A 20,549-nucleotide genomic window follows, 5' to 3' on the forward strand; every position below is an offset into this window, starting at 1 on the left:
AGGTGATATGGTGATTAAATAACCTTCCGCAAAGTTACGACTACCAAAATTAGCCATGGATCAAAATTCAAAAAGTTTTCAAACTTTATTTTTATGAATCCCGCTCTAATACCACTAGAAAGTGCTCTGATACCACTTGAAAGTTCTGTTAGGGATGTTAAGGCCCTATAAACCGCCCAAGGCTAATTATAAAGAGAGAGGTGAATCTGTATTTAAAATTCTCTTGAAAACAAAACATAAAACTCAACCCAAAATCATGATTCACCACAAATGAAAACCAAAGTGCGGAAATTAAATACAAAAAGTAATAAAGGAAAAGAACACACGAGATTTATTGTGGTTCGGTCAAACCTTGACCTACGTCCACTCCTTGGAGGCACCCTTCAAGTATTGCACTAAACTAAGTGTCTCTCCTTTAGCCCTCACAGCTAGGCGGAGAAGCCCTTACAAAATCACTTCAACCTCCCAGGTGCGGCGAGTAGTTACCGGATCCTTTGACACCAAGAGAACTGTGAACTTCCCTCGAGACAAGCCTTGAATCCGACTGTATTAAGGTGCAAGCCTGGTGGAACACCATGTGGAATCCCCCTCCACACTCCCTTGAGTCCCCCCTCACAGGATCTTCTCCCTCTCTCAGACTTCACCAGTTCCTCACTCCCTTTCAAGCTCTCTCTTCAAGTTCCACCCAAAAGAACGAAGCTACAATGGCTGCCAAAGACACTCTTCATGAGAAAGAAAGAGGTCTTTAAATAGATTTGCAAAATCGACATTATCGTCCAGGACGATATAAATATCGGCCTATCGGCCTGTCCGATCAGCATAAATTATACTCAATCAGCCCGATCGGTTAGGGATAATTAGACAATTTTTGGTCATATCGTCTAGGCCGATAGGATATCGTCCTGGACGATTAGTTCAAATATGAGAAAAATTATCCTAAACATCGCCCTGAAAAGAAGCTGGATGATGTCAAATCGTCCAGGCCGATCCTGAGATCGGCCTGGAGTATGTGATCATGCAAATCACCATTAATTGCTTTCCTTAATTGCCAGATTTATTTAAGAAAAATTGTGTTGGATCGGCCTGGCCGATCCATTGGGACGATGTCCAAAAATAAGTAATTCCTAAATAGATATGGCAACAGATTCTTTCTGAATTAAGCCTATCATCCTGGCCGATACAAAATTGTCCAGGACGATGTGTTTAATGATGGCTGCATTAACAAGGATGATGCCATAATCATGATTTCTATTTTTGAATCGATCGTCAAGGCCGATATAAATATCATCCCGGACGATGTTACCAAAAAAAGTAAACTCTATTAAACAGTCAAAAATACTTCCAAGGTGTGTGTGTGCAAAGTTACTTAGCATCAGGAGCCACAGCAATTACAACAGACTCAAGATAGGAAAAAGGAACAAATTGACTCAGATCTAGTCTACCAAATCTTGAGCTGGTTCTAATAGAAGTCTAATCTTATGGACCTGAAATGTCAGTAGATAAGGCAGTCGTAGAAAAATAAGAGTGTTTGCTATCATCAAAATCATAAACCATGAAAACAGATCCGCAACATAATTAATTAAATTTTTGAAAAGCTTAATTTTAAAAAACTAATCTAAGTTTCTAAATCTCCTACGAGCACAAGCCCTCATAGTTAATTACAACACAAGAAATTGAAGTTTCCTATAAAAAATCCTGATTAAAATAAGGGTAGAAATTTTATTTAGAATTCTCAAAGATTAATATCGAAGGATGTGAGGATTAGAATTTTCAATAGGGGTCAGATCAAAGTGGAAGACTTATTTTTGGAGGTCAAAAGAGAAAAGGTAGGAGATGCTTTGGGATTTTGAAACATTTTAGAAGCACCCCTTCTTATACTAAGTGTTGGGCTTAAATTTAGTTTGAAAGAGATTTAATTTGGATTAATAATTTTATTAGAAAGTTAAGATTATATTCATAAAAGTTGAGGTCTTATAATATGAACCACCCTTAGAACCCAAGTTTAAATTAGGCACTAAAAATTAGTAGCCCGAACCTAGTTAATGCAATGCAAACTTGGACTTATCCCGTCTTAGAATAGGAAGCCAACTAACCACCTAATTGCTTAAAATCCATGAGTTTAGTATTTTATCCAAGAGTGGTTTGAATGTTTAATTAAGTTTTAAGGAGATGGATCCGACATCTAGAGTAGATGCTAATTAGCCCCTCGACTTATATTGGGTGATATAAAGCTTCAAGTAAAATGCAATTAAATTTTAGACTCATTTAATTTTGTTTCTAATGTAATGAATGTTAATTGACTCAACAAATGCTTAAATCAGGATGAAGAAGTTTTAAAATTAGGCTTAAAAATAATTTTGTTATAGAGATTATATAATTTCCCCTTGATAGTAATATACTTTATTAATAGGTCAGGTAACCTGCTGAAACCTACAGGCGGGGAGGTGCCTAATAATGAAGATAAGTAATAATATGAATGCATGAAAAAACCTCAAAGAGCTCGAGCTTACTTCTTAAATTTTTTAAAGTTTCTATTTTGACTTAAAATTTTTAATTTTGTTATAGTAAAAAAAATTGTTCGTATCCTCACGAGCCTTTGATCATTCTAGGCTAAATCAAAAGCAACAAGCAATAAAAAAAAACTAGAAAAGGCATGCAATTTTTACTATATAATCAAATTCAATAAATCATTCAATTAATTTAAATATTGAATTTTAATGTTCATGTGACAAGTGCCACTTAATATTACAAACTAGAATTTTATAGAAAATAAAGTGGTCGTGTATCACTGACAATAAGCCCAGATTTCTAGTCATAAAATATAAGTGACTTTGAGAATGAGATTATTCTCGTTCTTCACTCTTCATACTTCTATGAGCTCCTTGGATCTATCGGGTCCAGATACCCAAATGAAAAAAAAAACTCCCTCTCAAAAGGGGTGTTATCTTTTCCCTTGGATATTCTAAGATATCTTAATATTGATATCCAAATAAAGAGGGACTCCCTAGGGGATGTCACCCTTCTCTTTGGATTTTAGATTGGATATTTAATATCCCATCTCAAAAAGCTTTTATAACACCTGTATAACTAAAATATAATTAAATTATATTAAATAAAAATTAAAATTCATACTAAAAAAACATGCAAGATTATCCTAAATAGTTATAATGAAATTATGCCAAGTAGTTAATATTAATAAAAAATTAAAATAATCAATTCACAGTCACACTTGGTCACGCTCTTTTAATTTTTTGAAGGGGGACTTAGTATGCGCAAATCATGCAAAAAATATTATTAATTAAAAGTATTAATTTTTTTATTTGACCCTATAATTTGTATGCTCTATATGAGCATGATCACCTACATAAAATTGTGTTAACATTTAAATCATCCCTAACCTAAGAGTAAATCTAACGTTCATCATATCAATTCACAAATTGCATAAATTAAATAAATAATCAATCAATTTATACAAGCAAAAATCATGTAGTGAAAATCATGAAAAATCTTACACACATCATAAAAGTAAACACTGACCTAGTCTAAGAGAATAGTTGGTTGTCCTAGTAAATCATCTAAATTGTGTGAGATAGGTTGTATGGTTTGGATATGCCTACGCAAGGTAATTAGTTTAAGTTGCTTAATATTCTGGTTAGTTGAAAGGCTTAAGGAAAATTTAATTAAAATTTAAATATTAATGATTTAGAATTAATTTTTAAGATTTATTTTTAAAGTTAAATGGCTACCACCTTTGTTGTTCACTAAGGCCATAAAGTTTATTCCAGCTTCCTTTGGGCTAAGTTAATAGCTTATTAGGCCCAAGTTACCTAGTGGTAATCTATATAATTAAATGAATTGAATTAATTAAGATTTGAATGTTAATAAATTTTAATTATAATTAATTGATTACTATTTTTAAAGTTAGATTAACTTTTTTTTTAAATCAATTATTGAATTTTTAGAATTATTTGAATTATTAACATGCATTAATTAAAGGGGTAAGAATTTCACTTTTAGATTAAGATTGATTTATGGAATGTTAATATTTTCTTAAATAATAGACCTTAATATAAGTAATTAGACTATAAGTTTGATGACTTTAGATTTTTCTAGATTTATTTATAATTTTTTAAGTTTTGACTTGATTTTAACTTAAGGTTGACCAAATGTTTGACTTTTTAAATTTTAATTATTTCTAGTGGTTTACTATTTTTTTAATAAATATTAGACCTCAAACGGAGTTCAATGCCTTTAAGTTTGCTTGACTTAGAATTTCCTAGAATTAATTATGATTTTTTAAATTTTGAGTATTTTTTTGAATTATTCAAATTTTTTAATTAGAGGAGTTTTAATGATTTGAATCCCAATGAACTCCAAATTTCTTGAAATCACCTCCAAATATTTGAAATGATCTAAGGAGATATTCTCAAGTGTTTAAAATTTTTTAATATTTATAATTATTTTTAATTAATTAAATATTAATTTTTAATTAAATTAAATTAAGGCTAAATTAAAGTCTAATCAAGGTGATTTTAATTTTCTTTGATTAAAGTTTTAATTCTAGTAAGCTAGAGGTATTATTTATATTTTTTTTTTAATTTCAATTTGATTTATTCAAATTTTTAGAAGTTTTAAGACTTAATTAATGCTTTAAACTTAATTAATTAATTAATGGGCTTAATAATTTTTAAAATCAATTAGAAATTTCCCTAAGGCTAAGAATATCACTAAGTTTAGATGGTTCAAGTCTCATGCCTTTCACACGTATTTTTTTAATTTCTAAAATTTATCTATTCTCTCAACAAACTTAATTTTTTGTCCTTAATGTCACTAAGTTGTATGGGTTTGAATCAAAATTCTACTAATTCACTACAAAAAATAATGGCTATTAAGGCACCTTAAAGTGCCATAATATGTATCTATAACGGCACATGACATATTGGGGCATCAAACAATGGTGTCACTTAGGTGGCCGTTGGCATAGGGTTAAGGGCATCTTTATGTGCCCTAAAAACTTAACTTTTATGACATGTAATTTTGATGGCATAGTCTTTTTTAATGACACCTATAAAGTGTCGTAATAGACAAGCTTTCCTAACACCTTTATATGATGGGATTTGTGAATAAATACGACAAATATTATGTGTCATAATAGGTAAGATTTCCTAACACATTTATTTAATAGAACATGTTTACTAATAAGGCACGTTTAAATTGCCCTAAGATATATGATTTCCCAACACTTAAATTTAATGAAATAATTTTAATAAAATGACATTATTATGTGCCTCAATATGTTTTATATCTAATATAAATTACATTCAATTATCAATTACTTATGCTAACTCATAATATTTCAATTGTAAATAATTAATCTCCAATCAAACTTCTAAAACTTTCACGTACATATGAGAGCTTGCATAAGATATTTTTTTTCAAATAAAAAATTTATTTCATAAATCTAAAATTATAAGAATTTTTCACCTTAAATATAACAAAAGTTCTATTGCAATCTTCATATATGTACATAATCAATATATTACAATAAATGCCTTCACCAAACATTACATGAAAATCTGAAAAAAAAAAAAAAAAAAAAAAAAATAGCCCTTATCACCATGGCAATTTCTTTACATAATATCAACCAAGTCTTAGGTCTCTGCCCTAGTGACACTATCTGATGTGATTTTTGTACCCTCATCAGTAAACTATTCGGTGCACCTCGTGTCCCTTCCTAGTTCTTCTACCTCAATAACAAGTTCCAGCCTTGCAACCATCTCAACTAACAAGGAAGAAAAGGTTGTAAATGGAAGTGCATCTGATAACTCAAGGGTGGTTATTGTAAGCTTACTTAGCGTTGATCATTGCAAGCTTACTTAGCGTTGATCTTAGTTGTTTTTGCTCAGATGACTCCTTTGGTCTGTCTGCAATCCTATTGCTCTTCCATTGTAGCATTACTGATGTATCAGTTTTAAGTGAAGGTAAGGCCACAACTGAAGAAGTATTCTTGTGTTTGGTTCTGTTACATTGCGGCTATTTTTTCAACCAAGGAAGAGATGTGGGTGTGATTTGATTGCTGAGTTGAGGTCCTGCAAGGCTTCATGGAGATGGTCTGACAGAGCATCATGAGGGAATAGGAGCTAGTTAGTTATGTTATAAGCTAGCTCAACTAGAACCTTGGACACATATGATGCAACTCGCATGCATGGGTCTTGGAACAATAATCTTACAGATTTGAGAGCCTGTAATAATTGAAGCCTTTAGTTCATTTAATGAGAAAAGAGTAGAATCATAGTATGAAATGTTTAAAACAGTCAAGAAGACAAAAGGACCAAATATATATCATTGATCTTTTTCTACTTTGATTTCCATTTTATATTATGGAGGAGAAAAATCAAGATATTCTTAAATAGGCCAAACTAATTTGTTCATGGGACAAGTAAACATATTAAAAAAAGAGAAACCATAACTAACAACCTACATTTCTTATTGCAGGCAGCCATGAAGAGCCACAGCAGTGTACCCAAAATGTCTAAGAACTGTGCCAAGCTTTACATATTGTTGACATGGATACCTGTGGCAGTGCCTAGTGGGCCTGGGTTCCTAGCTTGCAAAGGATGCCTGGAAGACGTACATAGTTAGCTTTGAGTATGAAACGCTATACGTAAAGGTTCCATAATTGACATGAATATTCTTACAAGAGTCTCATCACTAAGGGGTTGTTTGGTTGCCTGAAAAAAAAAATGCAGTGTCAAGTAAATGCAATGTAAAGTAAATTTAGGGACTGTTTGGTTGCCTAAAAAAGAAATGCAGTGTAAAGTAAATGTAATGTTATGTAAATGTATTGTATTTCGATTACTTTGAGATTGTTTGGTTGTCTGCAAAATAAACGTAGGAGAACTGTTTCCCTTATTTGGTTAGGTAGAACCAGAGTAAAGTAAAAGCTGTTTTTTTTTTTTAATAATTTGAAAGAAATCATGCTTTCAAAAACACTTTTTTAGCAATGTATCTCTATCAAACGAATGCCCAATGATATGATTTTTGAATTGGATCCTATAGAAGAGATTCTATCATCCAGAATTCAAATTTGAATGCCATGTGATTTTCAAAGATTATATAGTCAGCAAATTCTTTGCTTTACGAAACTTTACGAAAATAATTAATAGTATCTCACGTTCATTTACCATTTTAAGGAGGAATTATAATCATTTTTTTGGCATTTATTGTAAAACATAATATTGTCCCTAAATTATGTCTCTCAGCTACAAAGTACAAGGAAAAGTAAGAAAATATGTGTATAATATTGCAAGCCATACATGACAAAATATGCTTGACGTGGGGCTTACTATGAAATATGCATATTTTCATCACTTCCTCCAACATAACAAATTTATCAATAAAATAAAGTTTCTACGTTGAAGTGGAGCTTACTATGATATGAATTATATATGCTTAAGAGAAACTGGTACCTTATAGCCAATCAACCCACTGATCTAAATCTTGACAAGCGAAATTCACTTAGAGGTACCTGCTTCCCATAACTACTTTCAGATAAAAAGAGCAGCCATGGATGACTTATATATCTCCCCCTGCTAAAAATATAAAGAAACCGAATAGCAAAATAAATAAGTGCAGATATGCTATTGGGAATGCACATAATTAAAGCATTCCTGTCACAAAACAATTTGTAGTACAATAAACAAAAGCAACTACAATTGTCATAATAAACCTTGCATCTTGTGCAATGTGTAATACCAGATGTAGATGATTCTGAAAGGTATTATCTTTGAGCAAAGAAATCCGAAGAAAAAAAAAATCTTAATAAGTTGGTGAATCTAAACGAACTAACATAAAAATTCACCAACCTGCTACCAGGAATATCAGGAAGCTCTTGGGAAAATCTTTCCGCATCCAGAAGGTTTTATGTTATAGATGCAACTTATCACCCTTCTTTTAATCTCTTTGAGTTTACACCTCTTGTTTTCCTCCCAAAGAACCACGAAGGCAGTTCAGATATAACAATTACATCACAATGATAATTGAAACAACAAGACTATTTTTATGGATAACAAAAGCAATGATTTTGAAAAATACGAAGCCGGCAAGGCATTGTTCTTTAATTATGCTTGCACATTAATTCTTCCAATTCAAAGAAAACTCAGAAAATCAACCTTCAAGGATTAAGAATTACTTTTGCTGATGTAACATGCCAAATTTGAAAGTAGAATGAAGTTTACTAAAGATAAAGATGCCTTCAATTGAAAAGTACAGGATAGAAAATAGTTATCTAGGAAAAAACTTAAATTAGCTTATTAGCTGGAGAGATGATTTTCATAATTGAGAATATTTACCTCTTTATGTAGTACCTTTTATATTTAATTTGTTTGTCAATTTATAGGCACTTCTCTAGATTAATCTATACACAGCAATTTTTCCTCTTTTCAACATGATATTCATAGATAATAATTTTATCCTAGCTTTCGTCTCCTCCCCTTCTTCTGGTTTAAATCAACCCTTGCCTGCTCACAATATTAGGTAATGATTTCTATAAAACCCAAAAAATTTACTAATTTGACTTCATATGGAAGATCTATCAACTTTGTAGCCTATTTGATCTATTATTTGTTGAATAAAAGCTGATAAACTGCAAGCATAATCATCGTTCGAACATGCAAATCTGGTTTTTGAGTTAGTAGTCTTTGATATTCTACTTGGAAGCTGGCTATCCTCATCAATAAAATTAGCTTAAAGATCTTCATTTTCATCTTCTAAAAAAGGGCCACTGCCATTTGTTTTTAGAAATACTTTTTAATATGTTCCTGAATTCAGTGGCTTGTAATCCACAGAATGCTTCACCAGCCAATAAGAAAACATTTAATAATGTTCTTCGATGCATTGTTTGAAGTTGGATAATCAATATACTGCGAAAGGAATCAAGCTTCAGACAGAAAAGAAACTAAAGATGAATACTCAAAATGGTTTAGCCAGTTAAACTATCATGAATTGTACAATTTGTGGTGCATCATCCAAGTAGCATCCACCACCATACAAGATGAAGATGCCAACAAAGTGTTTCTCATAATATTTGGAACAGCAAAGACCAGAAAAATGAAAAGATAAGTAGAAATATTTTGATCTTTAAACCAATATTCTTTAAATCCTTAACGTAGTATAACCATGTAATATAGATAGGTGGATAAACTACACATCAACTTATAAACTCTTTTATTGAAAACATATGAACATCCAAATTCATAAAATGAATTAGAAATCGAAACTGACCTTTATCAAACCACTTAGTCATGGCAAAAAAAGGGTTCTGTAAGAATTCAAGTTTGAAATTGCAAGCTCGAACTATTATTTCTTTTCTATACCAATATCATAGAGAATATATAAGGTTGTAAGAGCATTGCAGGCAGGAAAAAAAAAACAAAAGAGTTTATAAAAGAGAAGTTAAAAAGTAATTGAAGAAACCAAGTATTTGAAGAAAACAACAGATTAAATGAAATCAAATTACATATTTACCTATCTTTTTGAATTAATACATGATTGCGTAATATGAACACATCAAATTGAACAAGATGTCCAGTGTTTTCAGTGTTTTCAACAAACAATATTAGCAGAAAGCCCTGTCTTCATGCAATAGAAAGCAAATAAAATAAAAAAATAATAATTAAGAAAATAGTGTTGAAAATCCTGTTCATTTTAGATGGTGCATGATGAAGAGGCAAAATTGTAACAATAGCTAATGGTTATGAGTTCATTTTAGATGAAAACACTCAAGCAATTGCTTGAAGGTGATCCCAAACAACAAATTCCAATCAAGCAGTCTGCTGCATTTGTAAATAATTATTAAATCTTGAAAATCTTATTTTCTATTTATAGCTAGAACCATCTGATCAAGTTAAAAAGCTGAAAATAAAAAATGCAAACACAATGCACAAGAACTACTTATGCAACGTTTTGCATATATGAAGATGTACTCTACAAAAACTCATTCATTGAAGCTCCTATCCCATGATTCGTGCAGGCTAGCTGACATGAGCTTGATGTTCTCATTTTGCATTTGATGGTCAACTTGCCAAAGCAAAATGGGCAGCAGTTGAATAAAATTTGAAAATAATAAAAAGAAGTCCAACAATTTTATAGTCAACTAATTTTTTTTTTGTTCAATAAAAACATAAAGAAGTCTTAAATATAAAACCCTAAACAAAGTGTTCCTCAAACATAAGTACTTACCTGTTTGTCCATAAGTAAAATTTGTTGGCTTTGTGTTTCTCAGTATATTCTGTAAGGTCTACCTAAATTCATAAATCTCAATAAACAAAGACAGTCAATATAAATTGTTACTTGTTAGTAAAATCATAAATCAATTTGGGCCTAGGGATTTCTATATGTTTGGTGTTTTAGTGATAATCTATCAACTACCAGCAAGAATTTGAAGGCTTTTACTTAATAAAAATTTCTCATTAAACAGTTTGGTTATTTATATGTCTCAATATTGTGTGTGAACATTTTAGCCTTGGAATCTTTTCTTCCTAGGTTAATAAGGTTACGAACAACATCCATGCAATAAAGCACTTGTGCATTAAGTGTAAAGCTAATGATGAAACCAAAAAGTCACATGGCTAAAGCCCAAAAACCACTCCTCTGTTTATTCGCCCAGACCTGCTGTCTGCTCCACCTTACTGAGCATAACGGTCTGTAATGATGTCTCATTGGCTTATAAAAGCCCACCGGAAGGATAATCGAGATAAGCCTTTTCAATATCATTTTACTGTTCATCTTCTTCCTTTTTCTTTAACTTTCCTGTGCAGGTTTCTTCTCATGGTATCAGAGCTGTGAAGCTTTACCGCAACACCAGCTCTAGAGGATGGAACAGGGAGCATCTTCGCAAACTCAAACATCAGCGTCTCATCCAATGAGCTCTCCTACCTTGTCCTCGTCCTTGTCTAACTTCACCGTTCCGGCTCCGCTTAAATTCCTGATGTCGAATCTAAAATCACTAGTTCATACTCAGCTCACAGTAGAGAACTATGTGATCTGGAGGTTGCAGATTTACCAAGCCTTCTCCGCCAACGACTTCGAAGGATACATCACAGGAGAACAATCATATCCCACCTCTCACAGCGATCAGAAACTGTGGAGACTGATAGACCAGAACCTCATATCTGCGTTGTTCGCAACCATCTCACCTTCAATACTACCTTATATACTTCATCTCAAGACCTGCCATGATATCTGGACAACTTTGGAGCACCGTCTACAACCATCGAACAGATCAAAAGTCCTGCCGCTTAAAAATGAACTACACAATGTGCAAATGCGAGACCAAACCATCCCTCAATATCTAGCACAAATTAAGTCCCTGGTCGACAATATAGCCGCGGCTGGATTACACATTGAAATGGAGGACATTGTGCTTTACACTTTGAAGGGACTGCCTCTTACCTATAATCCCTTCAAAGCTGCAATACGTATCTCACCCCATACCATTACTCTTGAAGCTTTATATTCCTTGTTTTGCAGTGAGGAGATAAATCTACATTCAGAAGTTCAACAAGAGCTAACTTCCACAGGAGAAATTCAGGCTCTATATTCCTCACGCGGAAGAGGTAGAAGCCCTTTGTCCAGGACCAACAGGGGTCGTGGTGGAAATTCCATCTCTACGTCCACGCATCCAAGAACACCCACCTCTACTACTCGCAACACCTCACGCCCGACCTGTCAAATTTGTGGTAAAGCCGGTCATTCAGCTCTCTCCTACTGGCACCGTTATAAGTCCACCTATGCCGAGACTCCAACAAATACCTCCAAGGCTTATATGGCTCACTCACAGCCTCCAAACACTACTGACTGGATACTGGACTCCGGGGCCTCCACTCACCTTACCCCTGACATTGTCAATATCCAACAGCCAGCATCCTACCATGGAGGAGATACCATATCAACTGCGAGTGGCTCGTCCTTGCCAATACAGAACAGCGGCACTGGTCTTATTCCTCTACCCGACACCAACCGTAAGCTCAAACTCTCGAACCTCCTCCATGTTCCATCTCTTTCACACAATCTGCTCTCAATTTCTCAACTCGTATATGACAATCATTGCTCTATTTCATTTGATCCCGGTCGCTATGTTATCAAGGACCTTCAGGACAATACAACTCTCCATCATGGCCTTAACCGCAACGGCATCTACCCGCTTCAAACATCCGCTACTACAACATCCTCTGCTCTTCACACGACACCTACATCCGTTCTTCTCTGGCACACTCGCTTGGGTCATGCTCATCCTCGTGCGATGGCAGCTCTTTCCAAAAACATTCCAGCACTTACAAATAGTTCTTTTAGTTTTGTCTGCACGTCTTGTAATGTGGCTAAAAGCCATCGTCTCAACTTTCCTAGGAATGCTTATCATGTAACTACACCCTTTATATTAATACACTCTGATGTTTGGGGTCCCTCCCCGATTCCATCCATTAATGGTTTTCGGTTTTATGTGGTCTTCATTGATGATGCTACTCGCTTCTGTTGGATTTATTTAATGCACTCTAAAAATGAAACCATAACAAAATTTCTACAGTTCCTACAAATGATCAAAACTCAATTTAATTCCACCATCAAAACCTTCAGATCCGACGTCGGAGGAGAATATACCAGTCATGCTTTCAAAAACCTGCTCCTCACTCACGGGATCTCCCACCAATTCAGCTGCCCTCATACCCCACAGCAAAATGGTGTCTCCGAGCGTAAACACAGGCACCTCGTTGAAACTACACGTACACTTCTGCACGCTGCTCACCTTCCCTTCCGTTTATGGGCCGAAGCTCTTCAAACGTCCAATTATATAATTAATAGACTACCCACTTCAGCACTTAACTCTAAAATTCCTTTCACTCTTCTTCATGGTCGATCTCCTAATTATGACCATTTAAAACCCTTCGGCTGCATCTGCTTTCCCTGGCTTCAACCATATTCCCCTCACAAACTCGCTCCACGCTCTCTTCCTTGCATTTTCCTGGGTTATTCTCCCTCTCACAAGGGCTATCGGTGCTTTCACCAACCTACCAACAAACTCTACATATCTAGACACGTCAAATTCCATGAACAACATTTCTCTTCTCCTGAATCTCCATTAAACTCTTCTCCTAAGACAACCACTACAAACATTCCTCCATCACTTCTCATCCCCACGTCTAACACACCTCACCTACATTACCTCAATCATCTCCTAACCAGTTACCTATTCCAACCTCCCCACTCCCCAACACATCCTCCCCCTCAGCTACTCCTTCTATTCCTCACACTCTTCTTCCCGACCCTCCTGTCCAACCCATAACCACCCATCATATGGAGACCAGATCCAAAACGGGTCATTCAAAGCCCAAGAAAATTTACGATCTCCTTGCAGTTGAAGATATCTCCTCCACCCCGTCTACCTACAAGATTGCATCTACCTCTCCACATTGGAGAGCTGCAATGTCGCTGGAAATAGAGGCTCTCCACAAACAAAATACATGGTCCCTCACTCCACCTCCCCCCAAAGCTCCCATCCTTGGATGTCAGTGGACATATAAGACCAAAAACAAACCAGACGGCACTCTTGATCGGTATAAAGCCCGGCTTGTAGCTCAAGGCTACACTCAACAATATGGCATCAACTACCGGGACACATTTAGTCCTGTTGCCAAAATGCCCACAATCCAAATCTTACTAATCATAGCTCTTCAATGTCATTGGCCACTACTTCAGTTCGATGTGAACAACGCCTTTCTTCACGGGGACCTCAAGGAAGACGTTTACATGCTGCAACTGCCAGGATTCATAGACCCAAATCGACCCAACCACGTTTGCAAACTCAACAAGGCTATCTATGGCCTTAAACAAGCCCCTCGCCAATGGTTTCACAAACTGACCGGTTTTCTGGTTCAGTTCGGGTTTTGTTTCAGTCATGCTAATCCCTCTATGATGGTTTACAATCATGGTACAACACAGTTATACATCATCATCTATGTTGATGACCTCTTGCTGACTGGCAATCATATGACCACCATCAATACTCTACTCCAAGATATACGTGATACATTCGATCTCAGACAAATGGGTCAAGCGAATCTCTTCCTTGGGATACAGATTGCTTACACCAAGACTGGAGCTTTCCTTCACCAATCCCACTATGCAAGGGACATTCTTCTAGCCTCGGGTTTTCAAGACTGCAAACCTGCAAGCACTCCAATTACAGCCTCTGGCTCTTCTGCAGCTTCAAATTTGCAACCATTTGACAATCCCAAACTATACCGACAACTTGCTAGTTCCTTGCATTACCTTACTATTACTCGACCTGATCTGTCATTTGCGGCTAATGTGATCTGCCAATCAATGCACAATCTTACCTTCACTGATTTCCTGAAGCTCAAACGCTTAATACAATACATCAAGGGTACTCAACACCTTGGGCTTCCCATCACTTCCGGTCCACTTGAACTCACCACTTACTACGATGCTGATTGGGCAGCTAACACAACAGACATGAAATCCATCTCTAGCTTCTGCACCTTCCTCGGCTCCAACCTTGTCTCCTGGAGTGTGAAGAAACAAACTACAGTGGCTAAGTCTTCCACAGAAGCTGAATACAGAGCCCTGTCTTCAGCTCTATCCAACGTGATTTGGCTACGACGCTTGCTCTCGGACTTCCAAATCAGTCTCACATCACCTACCATGATGTTCTGTGATAATCTATCGGCGCTAGCTCTTGCTCACAATCCAGTTTTCCATGCTCGGACGAAGCACATCGAAATTGATCACCACTTCATCCGTGATCATCTTCAAAAACAAACCGTGGCAGTCTCTCACATTCCGTCCGATGAACAGCTTGCTGACATTCTTACCAAGCCACTTTCGGTCACTCGGTTCATCACTCTGCGCAACAAATTAAGCATCAGCTCTCTAGATGCTCAATTTTGAGGGGGCATGTAAATCTAATGATGAAACAAAAAAGTCACATGGCTAAAGCCCAAAAACCACTTATTCGCCCAGACCTGCTGTCTGCTCCACCTTACTGAGCATAACGGTCTGTAATGATGTCTCATTGGCTTATAAAAGCCCACTGGAAGGATAATCGAGATAAGCCTTTTCAATATCATTTTACTGTTCATCTTCTTCCTTTTTCTTTAACTTTCCTGTGCAGGTTTCTTCTCATTAAGACTGTATATTTTCTACTGTTTCAAAAAAACTTAAAGCATGGTCTGCGTTCTAAGGAATCAATCACAATATCTCACAACAACTAAACAGTTTAACGAAACTTAACTCGGCACAAGTGCTACTGTACAATCATAGGTGAAAAAAGTAATAAGGAAAACCAACTAAGCTAGATTCAAAATGCAAAATATGCAAACTAAATACCAAACCAAATTGCACATCAGATAAAATTTCTCAAAGTTGTCGATACTGCCTTCCTAGAAGTCAGGTTGCAGAAAAACTGCCTTCCATGAAAGCTGGTTGCAGAAATGGCCCTCATAGGGAATGGATCAATAATAACAACTTTCATCATTGTCTAGTTAAAGACATTAAACTGAGCCTTTGCAATAGAAGAACCACAGGCTTCATAAATAAAGGAAACCATGGAGCTAAAAAGGAAACAGTGACAAAATCCAAGAAATCAGCCACAACCGCAATACAAAAACTCCAACAGAGAAATCTCCTTAGTATAACAAAGCTTGCACCAGGGACTTAAATTCCATCCAGGTGAAACAGGATTATTTTAAATCCAAATGTTCATGCCAAACTAATAGCATGGTACAATGAGAAACCTTTCTGGAAGTTATAAATCAGCACTTGTATCGTACTCGAGGAATTTGAATCTTAAAAGCACACACAAATTTGAGTGAAAAATGAAACAAAATAATGAATTTTTACATTCCTCAATATCCCTGTTACAATCAAAGTGAGCCCAAAATTTAGCTGTCTCACAAATTCTCATGATGAACCATAATGCAAAAATCTAACATTCCAATACCAAAATCCCAATGTTCAAACAATAGCTTTCATTGTGTCTATTGAACACATTATTTCCTCGCATTTTTGAAGTAGAATGCTTCAGCTCAGAATTTAACTAAAGAGTAACAAATGTGGCCAGAACTCAACAGCAAACAATAATGTTTTTAATCAATACATCATAGCCAGAAATGACAATCATTGTGAAGAACAGGTAAAGCAAAACAAGGAACAATGTTGAACCTGTCAGCATTATAATTTCAGCAAACAAGAATTGTATCTAGGAGAAAAACACTAGGTTAAACTCTAAGAGCAACAAATATGGGAGAAAGCAAAGGAAAGGTCTGTAGAAAAATCACTAGGTTCCTTGACACTAATAAATTCAGATACATTCCCTCCAGGAAATACTTATAAAAAACAATTAGTTAGGAGAAGAACACCTGCACATCTCAGGTCAAATCCCCTATAATTGTAGGGGAAACTAGCTTATAGCATACAAAATTGGCATAGAAAAAACTATAGCTTAAGTTCTCCTTACATTTTTCAAACAACGCATATAAGAAAAACAGAGGATCCTGGATAGTGTATTTGACAGTTGGAATGGGACAGCTGCATACACTCGTTAAATTTATTGAAAATTTGTTGTGGGCAAAGAAGAGCTTTTGAAAACTGCTGTGATATTATAGATAAGTTAGATGATAGATTTTCTACAATCACCACACTAGTCGATCTAATTGTGAAAACCTCTATCATAGATATTTCTAGAGCTGTCAATAATGGACCCGACCCGAAAACCCGACCCAAACCCGACCCAAAAATTTCGGGTTAGGGTTGACCCGAATCCGAAACGGGTCGGGTTCGGGTCTGAAAAATTGACCCGTTTGTAAAACCGGCGTCGGTTCGGTTGACCGGAAACCCGGAAATGAACCCGGATTTGAACCCGGAGCAGATCACCGCGTCGACCCGCAGCCCTGCCCCGCGTCAGCCACCTGGCTCACTCGCCCGCGCACCGCCCTGCAGTTCAACCTCCGCGTCCGCACATCCCGCCCCTCGTCAAGCCCCGCCCGCCGTGCACGGCCCGCACACGCGTGGCACCAAGCACCCGCATCGCGTTAGCTCCGCGTCGCCCCGCGTCACGTTCACGCACAGCCCCGCGATCGCCTGGTCACCCGTCCGCCATACCCAACCAGTCCCTAAGGGTCCGTCCCCGCTCCCCCAGTCGCAGCCCGCCTTTTAACCCCCACGTGGCTTTGCCAGGTTTGAAACAAGCGGGTTCGGGATTGACCAAACCCGACCCGAACCTGAAGCGGGTCGGGTTGGGTCCAGGAATTGACCCCGTTTGTAAAAAACGGATCGGGTCGACCGAACCCGAACAGTGCGGGCATTTTGGGTTTGACCCGAACCCGACCCGGTGACCCCGAATAAATGACACCCGCTAAGATATTTTCTATTAAAGCCAGTAACTGTATAAATATGCCAAAAGAATATGCTAATGAAGAAGGAGAGTAAACTATATAAAACAAATTCTATCAACTATATAATAATAACAAATTTATTAATCAGTATAATGTAAGAATACTCAAATCAAGATAAACTCATCAGAAAATACTTCTTGGTGTATATTAGTCTCTCTTCACACACAAAACAATTGAATACATAAAATTAATTACATATAAATAATAAGTTAATCATTGATTATTAATTAAAAATTAAAATTAAAAAAAAAATACTTACTAAAGCTTGAGGCCAGGCAACATAAGTTCAAATTGCATGTCCATATATGAACTGAACACCAATTAGGACCTAATGGATAGTTACCAACCATATGTGTAGGATCCATACTTTGAACATATCCAATTGCCATAGTTTTAGTAGAATCAAGAACACTTTTGACTGCAACTTTAGTTCCAACCTATACATAAGAAGTTTATAAGACCTAACTAAAATTTGTAATAACATTTGAAAGATCATTTGAAAGATTTAAATATGGCTCTATAAGTTCATAAGTAAATAGTTTGCTTACTTGAATATGAGCACTATCATTGAAAGAGTGTACATCACCATTTTGAGAATATTGAGTAGCTCTTAATGAGGTGCTATTAGTAGCATGCTGTGTACTTTGCATATCCAACTTCATTTTAGCAATTACCTCACCTTGTTCTTGAACTTGTTTTTCCATTTTTTCAAATGCTTCCTTGAAACCTTCTATTAATCGATAAGTGCTACTTCGATTTGGGATTTCTCCCCATGCAACATAAAGAGTTACACCAAATCCATACATGCGAACTCTTCCGACCTTGTCATTTCCAAGAACCTTTGAGAAAATATCATCTCTTCCAACATCTTCTGTTTGAGATGTTTGACTTCTTATTTCCTTCATTTTTTCCTAAATATAATGAATATTAACTATTTCATGTACATTTTTGTATATTTTATAATTAATTTATGAAATATTTTATTATAAGTACTTACCAAAGCTTCATAAGCATCAATATTATTAGTAATTCCTTCTTTTGTGTAACACCTTTCAAACATTTCAACTCTTGTTGGTGAGTGACCTATGCTTTTCTCCTAAAAAAATTAATAAAAATATAAAAGTTAATTAAATTAAAAGAATAATTGACTTCAAAATTTAAGTATAACACACACTGACAGAAACATGTATATACATATAAAATTTACCTGATCTTAACGCACTTGACCGAAACTCCTTTTTCCAGTTATGTGCATCAAACTATTTTTTTACCAACTCTTTTTATTTCGTTCACTTATACACTAAACACAAATGTGAATTAATAAAAAAATATGCTATGAATAACTCTTTAAAATTTACAAGTTATGATAATATACCTTTGATTCTTCTGAATTCCAATAGGAAAGAAGATTTTTCCATTGATCTTTGAGTATCCTTTTTGGCACATTACATAGTTGTAATTCTGTAGTCATATTTGGATCATAATATCGAGATTTAATGTCTGCTTTCCAATTCCTCCATTTCTTCCCAATTGATTGAAGAACCCATACATCACTACCACGAGTAATCTCAAATTTCTCCTAAAAAAAAGAAAATATTTATTGTTAAATCCAAAGAATTTTGTTATTTTATGAATGTAACTAAAATCAAATAAAACAAGTAGATATATTATGAAGATAAATACTTGAATAACTTCTAACATATTTTTTTTAAAGACTTTGGCATTTGATCTCAACTTCGATGTCAATAGGTGCATATTTCCCATTCCGAGCAATAGTTCCTAAAAACTCAACAAATAATGATTTATTTTGTCCAATAGGTTGACCATACTTGTTAAAATTAACAAGTCGTTCTCCACCATGTTGGGTAGCATGATATCCCCAAATACTACACATATATGTTGGACCTCTTTTTTCGTTTTTGCTCCTCATTGCTTGTACCTACTATGAAAAAAATATGTTGAAATTAAAGTCTTGTAAGTAAGATAAATGTAAATGTAAAATAAGCATATAAAGTTTTGATAATATCTTAAATAAGAGGCATACCTGCAACATAATTTTCGATGGTATTTGTTGGAACATCTATTTCAACTTCAGTTTGTTCTCTACATCCTGTATTTCTAACATGTGTTCTGGTATGTGGTGCCATTTCTTAAAAATCATTATAAAACATATATGTGAGTAGAGTCTAATAGAAGATAAATAATGCAATTTATCACCCATGTTGCTCACATAATCTATGGACAAAAATAAAGTATGTAATATATTCAAAAAAAATGTAAGGTTCACTACATAAAAACTAAATGCAACCTTTAAGTATAATTCTAGAATAGGCTTTACAGGTTGTTTGGCATCCAAAATGCAGCATGAAGCATTAAAGCTATATTCTATCCTTCTTCAGGACAAACATTCTAAAACAACTTTATCAATCTCTGGGACACGACTTTTTTTGTCTCTCTTTGGATAATTTGGAATAAAAGATATAATAGATTGTCGTCTAATGAAACCTCAAACCAGAAGGCACTATAGTTTGATATCATATCGCAAACATATTTTTTGCATTTTCAACACTTCCGATTAGAGAAGTCTTGTCAGTTTAAACTGTGTATAATTATGTCCTTTGTTTTCTGTGAAAATTCACTGATGTTAGCTATTTTTAATCTATACCATTTTCTTTTGTTTTTGGGAGAAGGGATTTTCATAAGAATTTTGGATGAGATGTTGATAATAAACTTAAAAGTAATGTAGTCGAAGGCAGTGGCGGTGATCTAGAAATGCCAAAGCATTGAATAAAGGAAAAAAATAGATTCTTCTCTAGTAAAAGTAGAGATGAGAAAGCAATTTGTTTTGATATTATCTAACTTGCATATTTTTGTATTTTCAAACTAGAAATTTATACCGTCAAAATGCAGTTTTCTGATTTCCAACTGCTAGAGAAGCCTACTTCATTTATTTTCTATCGTGTGTAATTTGAGGGATTCAATACTATCCTTTGTCTTTTGGTGATAATTCGCTCATGGTAATCTGTACTATTTTCTTTTGTTCTAATGAAATGGGATTTTCCTAAGCAAATATGAATGAGA

At 35.1% G+C, this 20,549-nt stretch overlaps 1 long non-coding RNA gene and 1 pseudogene across 1 annotated transcript; both read right to left on the reverse strand.

The window, feature by feature from the left end:
- Positions 1–5,612: 5,612 nt before the first annotated feature.
- On the reverse strand, positions 5,613–6,636 carry LOC114578887 (annotated as a pseudogene).
- A 12,189-nt stretch (positions 6,637–18,825) lies between these two features.
- LOC114578888 lies at positions 18,826–19,581 on the reverse strand. The gene is made up of 2 exons (XR_003699806.1): positions 19,513–19,581; positions 18,826–19,410 (listed from the first exon to the last, which is right to left on the reverse strand). It is a non-coding gene; the product is annotated as an uncharacterized LOC114578888 (long non-coding RNA).
- Between the last annotated feature and the right edge of the window lie 968 nt (positions 19,582–20,549).

Source organism: Dendrobium catenatum, unplaced genomic scaffold, assembly GCF_001605985.2.
Source record: "Dendrobium catenatum unplaced genomic scaffold, ASM160598v2 original_scaffold_202637, whole genome shotgun sequence".
In the NCBI taxonomy this organism is placed as follows: Eukaryota; Viridiplantae; Streptophyta; class Magnoliopsida; order Asparagales; family Orchidaceae; genus Dendrobium; species Dendrobium catenatum.